Genomic DNA, 12,609 nt, shown 5'->3' with positions numbered 1-12,609 from the left:
CAAATTCGTTTTATCTGTAAATTTTAAAAATAAGAAAATTAGGTATAAATGTATTTTATGAAGAATTAACTTCTCTTCGGTTTTCCTATTTTACAGCTTTCATCACAGAAGTAAAAGTTATACAAACTCAATCGTTTCTTGAAAAGTGTTCTTAAAATTACCTTAGGAAAAAAGTGAAAATCTACTTACTAATTTAATAAACTTCAGTCAAGAAAGGCACGGAAAATACCACAATACTCGTTAACACAGTCCACAAACCAGGGAATTCCATACATCATCAAATGTTACCTGAGAAGTCTCCACTTCCGCTTCGTTAAAATGTTCCTTCTGTTTTCTTCTTTCTTTCTGGTGAAATCATCAACGAGGTTTTCTCCTTTTATTAAGACTGGTAATTATATTAAATTTAAAATAATCTATACTCAGACTATTGATTGTCGAAATATAATGGCGACAGTCAAACTGTCGACGAAAAGACTAACCTGCCTGTGTGTTCGACAATTCCAAATGCTTGCATTCATTTCGTCGTACTGCTGAAAGAACACCACAATCTTCACCCTCTCTGTCTTCACAGACACAAACAATTGTGAGTTATCAACAGAGTAAAATAAAACTTCTGTCGACTTTTTTTCTGTAACGAAAACAGAAATACGTCACTATTCGTGTATTACACCTATTTATTTCCTCTTCTTTTTGGTAATGGCGAGGTACGAACCGACTCAAGACGATGGCTTAAAAACGAACACCGATTAAACAACCAAATGAGACGTCTCCTGCAATTTGTTCGTAAAAGACTTAGCTCATCGGAAAACAATTTTGAATCTATTCAGTACTTATAATAAAAACATACTTTGCCATTTTTCTAACCGAAATCTACACGAAATTCAGGTGCATTGCTGAACTTCGCTCGTCCTAACTGCCAATTTAAAAAAAAAGTGGCGCCATCTAATATTTAAATTCAATGATGTCTAAATATTTTTTCAGAATTTGTAGGTGTAAAATTTCTGAAAATAATTGTGAGAACCCAGATTAAAGAGGGTTCATTTCTAAAGAAATTAGGAAGAGAGAGAACGATTTAAATTTCAATAGAAATTAAATTTTTGTAGCTTTAACAAATTTTCGAATCAATGGATGTTAAAAACTTTCGACTTTGATAAAAAGTTCATTTCCTTTCTCTGATGAGTACTAAGTTGATTCAGAAACGGTTGCACACGAGACTTTGCCGGCTGTATGCCGTCGACTAGGATAAAAGGGACAATTTTCCCACTATTCGGGGGCGTTCTCGATACGATGTCGGACTGATAGCAATACTAGTCGGGGCAGTCCACACAGATAGAGAGCCATACGATTCAACGCAGTTCTCCATACAAGAGATGACCACAGTTAGACGTTCTACGCATTCGCCATACGATAAGTAAGAGAGAAGAGGACCGCTCGAAAATGTTGATCGTGTCGAAAGAGCGCATCTTTAGAAGCAACGATTACTGAATGTTCCAATACAAGAATCGGAAAGAACTGGGAAGGTAGTATGTTAACATTAAGATCGGTGTAAACTCGCTCTCACGCGTTAGATTTAAATGAAGCAAACTAATTTATATTTAAATAAAGTGATTTATATAGAATTTCGTGTATTAGAATTAAGCAATTTACATATCATAACGCTCAGTAGAGGCAAGCCGTCACGTCAGCGAGAGAACAAAAGAACGGCTCAACAAATCGAACTTTACTATAATGAAATTAAAACACTTTTATGTCTTTCCCATTTCACATTTTATTAAAAACCTAAAGATATAGACCTCACCCAAGTGAAATACGATTACTGCCGCCATTTGCTATATATATAAACAGGCGTATATAGGCTATATATTATATATGTATATAAATATATATATACAAAATATATTTATAATATATTTATANTCCGCCTTGTGTGCACTAAGACGGCCTCTTTTAGCAAGCCATCCGGCCCTCTTTAATGGGTGGTTTGTTCCGGATAAGTCGGGCCCATCCCTCGTCATCCGATTGCCTCCATTGGGATCTGGTCGAACATGTTTGACACTTAAATGTATGTATATACATTCTTAGTGCCCGCACAGCGGAAGAGTGTAAAGTCTAGATTATAGCCAACATAATCATCGATTCATTCGACAGCCGAATAGCCGAGAGGCTAAGGTAACAGCCTACCGCTCTGCTAGACCCAGGATCGAATCCGAACGGGTCGAAAAATTCCCAGAAACTTTTGCGGGTGGCCCATCGGGCCCCGTCTCTCACCATCCCGCCGCCCAATTGTGGGCCTGGCCGGAAACTATAATTCATAATGGGTTTGCTAAATAAGGCCATCTTAGTGCCCACAAGGCGGAAATAGTTTTAAAAATACATCGATCCATCGCCGATGATTGCAAGAAACCATTGATAGCTTTGAGGCCCATCGCATAGCACCGATATTATATTCGTAAAATGAAACGACCACCTTACTATTTACTATTCTGTAAATAAACTATCAGAAAATATTTGCAGGACTTTTTAAGTCATTTCTTCAATGTCGGGAGTCCAGTACATATAATTAAACGAGAGGAGTTTTTAAAAAATATGCCATTGTAAACAACAGAAAGGTGATCAATAACTTTACACGTAATAAATAGACGGCCCTTATATAATAATTATATCAATAACTGGAAATTACGTGGCCTTTTAAGTAAATTTTGTACCCATTAGTTATTAAATGTTTAAATTCAAGTGTAAAATGAAAGAATAATACATTAAATGTTTGATTATATAATACATGTATGAAGCTTTATTTCATTTAATATTTAGAACTGAGGTTGGAATAGACTCATTTCGATATTTAAATTAATAAAATTGTGAAAAATAATTTAAAAATTCTTTCATATAATTGCGAATTATCGAAACGGCGTAATCTACGTAAAATGTAAGCAAACTGCTCTTTTATTTCGCTTTCAGTTAATACAAATTTCTAACAGGTTTCCACACTTGCCGCTAGGCTCTTTTTGGCGCTAGTAATTACTACTTGACGTAATTACTACCAACTTCCCATATTAAAAAGAAGTCCTACTATTGGATCAATCCAACTCCACTCGGGCCAATAACAATCACCCGGGGAGAAATAGCCAACGTAGCTAACGCCTAACTTCACCGCCAGAGGGCGACAAGTAAGCAAGCTACTATTGGATCTATTAAAATCATGTATCATATGTTGTGTGAAGGACTGTCAAACTTCCACGAGAGAGGAAGTTTGTGCGATTAAACGTAATAACTTTCATATTTTTTGAAAGGAATAATTCAAAATGAAAAAACAAACCGAAATTTATTAAATACCATGAATTATATTGAAAATTCTTAATTACATATTTTAGTAAGGAGATGTTTACAATATGTAGAAGATGGAGTTTTTTAATGTGTTGCCTGGCAATTTTTATCTTTATTCTTCAAGGAATATTTGTCATATATTTGGTAAGTTTGTTAAATTTTTATTGAATTTACTTAGTGATAAGTTTTTTAATTTAATTTAAATGTTTTCATAGTTGGAAGATTTTGAATTGCAACAATTGTCATCAAATATACAACTTGGTAAGTAATAGTGAAATTAAATATATAAATTATATATATATATATAATTTTTTTTTGACTTATCGTTCTCCTGAATTTTTTCACTAATTAATTATTTACTAAACAAAACTTTTGAAACGAGAAAAAACATCAATGCACGACATACAGTAAGAAATTTTTTTATAAATCAGCTATGCAAAAACACATGCGAATTCATACGGGTGAGAAGCCGTTTGAATGCGAATTTTGCAAAAAAGTTTTTCGGATAAGCGCAATTTGACACGGCACCTGGAAGTGCATTCGGATGACAAGCCATTCACGTGCAATTACAAAAGCTTTAAACGATGATATGAATTGGAACAACATTGGAACAGATTGCGTAGAGTTTATATATTGTTGTTTTAAAACGCGAATTAAAGGCATAAACACATTACTGTAATTTTTTTCAACGTTATAGAGTCATAGAGAACATTTGTGCTCAGAATTTGTACTCTAAGGTTAGTTTCAATCTGTTACACTAATGTAAAAGAATAAAGATTTGATATAAACAAAGCTTTAATATGCTAGAGAGACAAAGAGCGAAAAGATTTTCCTATAAATCTTAAAGATACCAAAATTATTATAGACAAAACGAACACGATAGAACGGGGTCACACATTGTATGTGATTTGTATGTGTTTTGTACTCAGTTATGTCAGGTGTGTGTGGTTGGTACTTAGATAGTCTTAGTGTTTTAAGAGACAAAGATCCATACACAATCCTGGTTCTTAATTTGGCAAATGTCTACAATTGGGTGTTGAAACCCGAGTGAAAAAAGTAGCAAATTGGTTTTGTCGTAGAGAGTTTTGACTCGTAGCTTTGCGATTTCTTAACAGCATTGCATCAAAATGCATGGACTTAAAAAAGTATATTTTTTTAATAATAAAAAAAGGCAAGAATCAACCAATTATTGTGATAAGTCTGTTTTTAAATAAATATATAATTAATTTTTTATTAAATTGTATCAGAACAGAAGAAATCGTTTAAATTTAAAGGCTGCCAGGACAGTTGATCAACGCTACAGACATTTACCTTGAAACTCGGTACAATTTTTAAATAGAGAAAATTAATTTATATTTAGATAAAGTGATATATATCGAATTTCGTGTATTAGTATTAAGCAATTTACATGCCATAAGTCTCGGTACAGGCAAGCTGTCAACTAAGCGAGAGAACAAACGAACGGCTCAACAAAGAGAACTTTACTGTAATGGAATTAAAACACTTTATGTCTTTCCCAATTCACATTTTATCAAAAAACTAAAGATATACACCTCACCCAAGTAAAATACGAGTATTTCCGAGAATAATTAAATGCGCCTGATTTAAACGCAATAATAGTGTTTAAGTCAGGCGCATTTAATTATTCTCGACAACAATAAAATTCTGTAACATTATTTCCGTACATTGTTGTTTTCATTTTCGGCAAAGTTTCTACAAATTACTATTTGAATTAAATTAAAATCATTAATGGTGAGTATAACCGTTATTTTGTAAAACACTTTTAATTTGGCTACGGTTTTTTTTAAAAATTCCTAACAAAACACTTTCAATTTTAATCTGGTATCGTACCTAAAGTACATATTATATAGATTTTACCATAGTATATTAATATACAATTATCATTTATATTATAATAAATAATTTTTATTTAATTTTTTCACTAATTAATTATTTACGCAACAAAATTTTTGAAACGAGAAAAAACATCAATGTACGACATGCAATAAGAAATTTTTGTATAAATCAGCTTTGCAAAAACACATGCGAATTCACACGGGTGAGAAGCCGTTTTAATGCGAATTTTGCAAAAAAAGTTTTTCGGATAAGAGCAGTTTGACACGGCGCCTGAAAGTGCATTCGGATGACAAGCCATTCACGTGCAATTACAAAAGCTTTAAACGATAATATGAATTGGAACAACATATGTACATATTGCACCNATTCAACCAATTATTGTGATAAGTCTGTTTTTAAATAAATATATAATTAATTTTTTATTAAATTGTATCAGAACAGAAGAAATCGTTTAAATTTAAAGGCTGCCAGGACAGTTGATCAACGCTACAGACATTTACCTTGAAACTCGGTACAATTTTTAAATAGAGAAAATTAATTTATATTTAGATAAAGTGATATATATCGAATTTCGTGTATTAGTATTAAGCAATTTACATGCCATAAGTCTCGGTACAGGCAAGCTGTCAACTAAGCGAGAGAACAAACGAACGGCTCAACAAAGAGAACTTTACTGTAATGGAATTAAAACACTTTATGTCTTTCCCAATTCACATTTTATCAAAAAACTAAAGATATACACCTCACCCAAGTAAAATACGAGTATTTCCGAGAATAATTAAATGCGCCTGATTTAAACGCAATAATAGTGTTTAAGTCAGGCGCATTTAATTATTCTCGACAACAATAAAATTCTGTAACATTATTTCCGTACATTGTTGTTTTCATTTTCGGCAAAGTTTCTACAAATTACTATTTGAATTAAATTAAAATCATTAATGGTGAGTATAACCGTTATTTTGTAAAACACTTTTAATTTGGCTACGGTTTTTTTTAAAAATTCCTAACAAAACACTTTCAATTTTAATCTGGTATCGTACCTAAAGTACATATTATATAGATTTTACCATAGTATATTAATATACAATTATCATTTATATTATAATAAATAATTTTTATTTAATTTTTTCACTAATTAATTATTTACGCAACAAAATTTTTGAAACGAGAAAAAACATCAATGTACGACATGCAATAAGAAATTTTTGTATAAATCAGCTTTGCAAAAACACATGCGAATTCACACGGGTGAGAAGCCGTTTTAATGCGAATTTTGCAAAAAAAGTTTTTCGGATAAGAGCAGTTTGACACGGCGCCTGAAAGTGCATTCGGATGACAAGCCATTCACGTGCAATTACAAAAGCTTTAAACGATAATATGAATTGGAATAACATATGTACATATTGCACCTTAACGATATTTTATCTGAAGTAAATATTACGACGATGTTTTATATTTTCATTTTAATATTTCAATTTTCAAAGCAATAAAAGTTATACAATAAACAAACAAAATATAATTGTATAGGATAATATAAAACATTTAATTAATATTTTAAACAATACTCAAAACAACTGTGCTATCTTTTACAGGAATAAATATTAAAATAATGATAATTGCAGTTATTTTTTAATATCACTATTGTTCTTTTGGTGCCGAAAAATCTTCGTCGTTTTTATCGGTTTTGTGGTTGGTTCAACAATTGTGCATTGATTAATAGATTTTAAACGACAAAATAATAAAAATTGCTGTGATATTGATGCAGTGATTACTTTGAGTCATACCTTGGGAATACTGTTACGAGTTATTGTAAATATTCGAGCTACGGTGATTGACAGAAGAAAATTTCCTAGTCTTTTTCTATACGAAATAATCTGTAAATGAAACATAAAATTCATTCTTAAATTATTATTTCTTTCATATACGAATAACATTAATAACTTCTACATCATTACCATTAATTGATGATTAAGATTTTTCTGCTGGAATGAAAGAAGTTCAAGTTGATCACGAAATCAATGCCTCTAAAAATAGTAATAATTTTTCTGGTTAATTTATTAGAAAAATCAGGAATGAAGATAATTTCGCTTAATTTCAGTAAATGCCATTTAGCTAGTTTAATTAACGGCTATCAACATCCGTTCTGATACCAGATTTAGCAAACACCGAATACCAGATATTTTCCGATTAAAAAATCAACATTTATTTGTTTATATTATCTGGAGAATGCATTTTCGACCTTCTTGTTTCTCGTCAGTCCCTATACAAGTTACACATTGTCAGTGGTTGTAAAGTACATTTTTTAATACGAATGAATATACAAAGATAAAAATTCCACTTACACTTTTAGATAATGACTACCTCCTGTTCTTTCTTGTATAGAAAAACAGAAAACAAGCAGAAAAATTTACACTTACTTTCTGTAAAATAGTTAAACATAATATATAGAAAAACGAAAATCACGTCCAATTATGTAGTGTAGTGTTTATTCATTTGAACAAAAATGCATTACAATTCGTAACCGTGCTAGATTTTACGTAAGTGAGAAACTGACAGAGATCATAAAAGATATTCTAATATACAATAAATACAATTGGAATTATATACAATCAGTGGAATTTAATGTATACAGTACTTTACTGTCTGGTATTTACTACAAAATTCATGTAAATGCTCATTTATCTTATTAAGAATATACTGTAAATATATTATTAAATAACTTATATGCAGATAACATTTTATTTACTATTACTTTGGATTAAACACTGTAACCTAATATAAATTATATTAGAATTTTCAATATGTTCTATAAAATCGGTTATAAAGATGTTTCAAAGGAGAAAATGTGAATAATTTAAAAACTCAGAACTTATTTTAAAATGTTTATTAAAATTCTGTATTCAGGTTCGAAATTATTGTAACATATTTAGAGGATTAGAGGAAACATTTAGCAAACTAAAGAAAACCAGACACAAATACTTTCTTTACACAAAGCAGTATGTGTCAATGAACTTCGAAAGTTGCTAATCAAATGGCTAATTTTAATTACTTCTCTATTATTAATCATTAATTCGTAATAAAATTGTCATCGGCAATTGATTGAGAAATTTTGCATAACAACTGCATGCACACTGTTTTAAGAAATTGAGACTAATCTTAATAAAAACAACAGAGAACACAATTTCTTCATAACCGTTCAAGTCCGCAAAAACGTGTGCTGTTAGAATACCTTAAAATTTATATTCTATAAATTCTACCAAAGAGTAAAAACAATTCAAATAAAATATCGTAAACATTAATTTGAAAAGTTCTTTCTTGATATTTTTAGACTGAATTTGAAATTTCGATATAATTCTCATTAGTTACAGAAAAAAAAACAGATAAAAAATTCAAATTATACAAATTCAAAATAAATTTTATCGAAACCAATAATAACTAAAACTTAATTAAAATTAAATAGAATAATAAAATTAAACTTTCAAGCAGTTTATAAAGAGCGATTCAGAAATCGACGTAAACTGATTAGATGTGCGTAAAAGTAAACAAAGATGCCGTGTTTGTCATCATGCCTGCACATCTATTCATAACGGTAATAGAGTTCCTTGCCAGAAATGGTAGTAATATGCTTCCACATTTCGCCAATTCATCCAACGATGGAACTTGCCAGTTTTACCTGCTTCCACTGATCAAATAACATTTGTACGGTCATTTTCAGTCATCAAATAAGAAAAACAGCTTCGCCGTAGGAATTAAGAGATGGATGCAAATGATTGCATACGTCAATGCATTGAAAAGTAATATCTGAAACTGCAAATATTTATCATCATACCACACGCAGATTAGAGTGATTCTGGTCGTGAATTGGCGTTTTAAATTATGTAAAGAAATTGCACATTCAGATCCGACTATGTTTATCAATACAGTAGTTAAAGTCGTGTAAATTAATTAAATTAGTCGAAACAGATCTAAGAAACAGATAAATTCCTGGGATAATATTTCAATAGTTAGTATAATAAATTTAGTATTTTATAAAAAACAGTAAACTTTTGAATTTTACATTGAAAATTGCTTTAACACACTGCCGCACGCATCCTTCCCCTTTTTTATGCTTATTAAACTAGAAAAATAAGACTGCATCGATTGCATAATCTGAAAAAATACCCCAAAAAATATTAATTATATTTCATGAACAAATTTTCATTTAAAATTGTACTTATATGTTATACAAAAAAAAAACGTTCTTAAATAAAAATGAGTACTGGACTTCTTACCTTGGGTATACTTTTACGAGTTATTGTAAATATTCCACCTACAGTGATACCCGGAGGACATTTTCCTAGTCTTTTTCTGTAGGAAATTATCTGTAATTNTGTATGGAAGAGATGTAATTTAGTTACGGCTGGTTACTTTGCTTTTGACGATGACAACGTTATGCATTGCCGATAGACCTGTACGTATCTATTCTAATTTACAAATCTTCCGTTGTTCGTTACATGACCGTTAAGTTTTTCCACTTATATATAAATTATATATATATATATAATTTTTTTTTGACTTATCGTTCTCCTGAATTTTTTCACTAATTAATTATTTACTAAACAAAACTTTTGAAACGAGAAAAAACATCAATGCACGACATACAGTAAGAAATTTTTTTATAAATCAGCTATGCAAAAACACATGCGAATTCATACGGGTGAGAAGCCGTTTGAATGCGAATTTTGCAAAAAAGTTTTTCGGATAAGCGCAATTTGACACGGCACCTGGAAGTGCATTCGGATGACAAGCCATTCACGTGCAATTACAAAAGCTTTAAACGATGATATGAATTGGAACAACATTGGAACAGATTGCGTAGAGTTTATATATTGTTGTTTTAAAACACGAATTAAAGGCATAAACACATTACTGTAATTTTTTTCAACGTTATAGAGTCATAGAGAACTTTTGTGCTCAGAATTAGTACTCTAAGGTTAGTTTCAATCTGTTACACTAATGTAAAAGAATAAAGATTTGATATAAACAAAGCTTTAATATGCTAGAGAGACAAAGAGCGAAAAGATTTTCCTATAAATCTTAAAGATACCAAAATTATTATAGACAAAACGAACACGATAGAACGGGGTCACACATTGTATGTGATTTGTATGTGTTTTGTACTCAGTTATGTCAGGTGTGTGTGGTTGGTACTTAGATAGTCTTAGTGTTTTAAGAGACAAAGATCCATACACAATCCTGGTTCTTAATTTGGCAAATGTCTACAATTGGGTGTTGAAACCCGAGTGAAAAAAGTAGCAAATTGGTTTTGTCGTAGAGAGTTTTGACTCGTAGCTTTGCGATTTCTTAACAGCATTGCATCAAAATGCATGGACTTAAAAAAGTATATTTTTTTAATAATAAAAAAAGGCAAGAATCAACCAATTATTGTGATAAGTCTGTTTTTAAATAAATATATAATTAATTTTTTATTAAATTGTATCAGAACAGAAGAAATCGTTTAAATTTAAAGGCTGCCAGGACAGTTGATCAACGCTACAGACATTTACCTTGAAACTCGGTACAATTTTTAAATAGAGAAAATTAATTTATATTTAGATAAAGTGATATATATCGAATTTCGTGTATTAGTATTAAGCAATTTACATGCCATAAGTCTCGGTACAGGCAAGCTGTCAACTAAGCGAGAGAACAAACGAACGGCTCAACAAAGAGAACTTTACTGTAATGGAATTAAAACACTTTATGTCTTTCCCAATTCACATTTTATCAAAAAACTAAAGATATACACCTCACCCAAGTAAAATACGAGTATTTCCGAGAATAATTAAATGCGCCTGATTTAAACGCAATAATAGTGTTTAAGTCAGGCGCATTTAATTATTCTCGACAACAATAAAATTCTGTAACATTATTTCCGTACATTGTTGTTTTCATTTTCGGCAAAGTTTCTACAAATTACTATTTGAATTAAATTAAAATCATTAATGGTGAGTATAACCGTTATTTTGTAAAACACTTTTAATTTGGCTACGGTTTTTTTTAAAAATTCCTAACAAAACACTTTCAATTTTAATCTGGTATCGTACCTAAAGTACATATTATATAGATTTTACCATAGTATATTAATATACAATTATCATTTATATTATAATAAATAATTTTTATTTAATTTTTTCACTAATTAATTATTTACGCAACAAAATTTTTGAAACGAGAAAAAACATCAATGTACGACATGCAATAAGAAATTTTTGTATAAATCAGCTTTGCAAAAACACATGCGAATTCACACGGGTGAGAAGCCGTTTTAATGCGAATTTTGCAAAAAAAGTTTTTCGGATAAGAGCAGTTTGACACGGCGCCTGAAAGTGCATTCGGATGACAAGCCATTCACGTGCAATTACAAAAGCTTTAAACGATAATATGAATTGGAATAACATATGTACATATTGCACCTTAACGATATTTTATCTGAAGTAAATATTACGACGATGTTTTATATTTTCATTTTAATATTTCAATTTTCAAAGCAATAAAAGTTATACAATAAACAAACAAAATATAATTGTATAGGATAATATAAAACATTTAATTAATATTTTAAACAATACTCAAAACAACTGTGCTATCTTTTACAGGAATAAATATTAAAATAATGATAATTGCAGTTATTTTTTAATATCACTATTGTTCTTTTGGTGCCGAAAAATCTTCGTCGTTTTTATCGGTTTTGTGGTTGGTTCAACAATTGTGCATTGATTAATAGATTTTAAACGACAAAATAATAAAAATTGCTGTGATATTGATGCAGTGATTACTTTGAGTCATACCTTGGCAATACTTATACGAGTTATTGTAAATATTCGAACTACGGTGATTGACAGAAAGAAAATTTCCTAGTCTTTTTCTATACGAAATAATCTGTAAATGAAACATAAAATTCATTCTTAAATTATTATTTCTTTCATATACGAATAACATTAATAACTTCTACATCATTACCATTAATTGATGATTAAGATTTTTCTGCTGGAATGAAAGAAGTTCAAGTTGATCACGAAATCAATGCCTCTAAAAATAGTAATAATTTTTCTGGTTAATTTATTAGAAAAATCAGGAATGAAGATAATTTCGCTTAATTTCAGTAAATGCCATTTAGCTAGTTTAATTAACGGCTATCAACATCCGTTCTGATACCAGATTTAGCAAACACCGAATACCAGATATTTTCCGATTAAAAAATCAACATTTATTTGTTTATATTATCTGGAGAATGCATTTTCGACCTTCTTGTTTCTCGTCAGTCCCTATACAAGTTACACATTGTCAGTAATTGTAGAGTACATTTTTTAATACGAATGAATATACAAAGATAAAAATTCCACTTACACTTTTAGATAATGACTACCTCCTGTTCTTTCTTGTATA

The 12,609-nt window shown here is 30.2% G+C and overlaps 1 long non-coding RNA gene across 1 annotated transcript; it reads right to left on the bottom strand.

The window, feature by feature from the left end:
* Nucleotides 1-234: 234 nt before the first annotated feature.
* On the bottom strand, nucleotides 235-893 carry LOC111618129. The gene is made up of 3 exons (XR_002755524.1): nucleotides 713-893; nucleotides 480-628; nucleotides 235-385 (listed from the first exon to the last, which is right to left on the bottom strand). It is a non-coding gene; the product is annotated as an uncharacterized LOC111618129 (long non-coding RNA).
* Nucleotides 894-12,609: the final 11,716 nt, after the last annotated feature.

Source organism: Centruroides sculpturatus, unplaced genomic scaffold (genome assembly GCF_000671375.1).
Source record: "Centruroides sculpturatus isolate CEXI.00-Female unplaced genomic scaffold, Cexi_2.0 scaffold62, whole genome shotgun sequence".
NCBI lineage: Eukaryota > Metazoa > Arthropoda > Arachnida > Scorpiones > Buthidae > Centruroides > Centruroides sculpturatus.
This window is presented reverse-complemented; position numbering and strand designations above follow the sequence as displayed.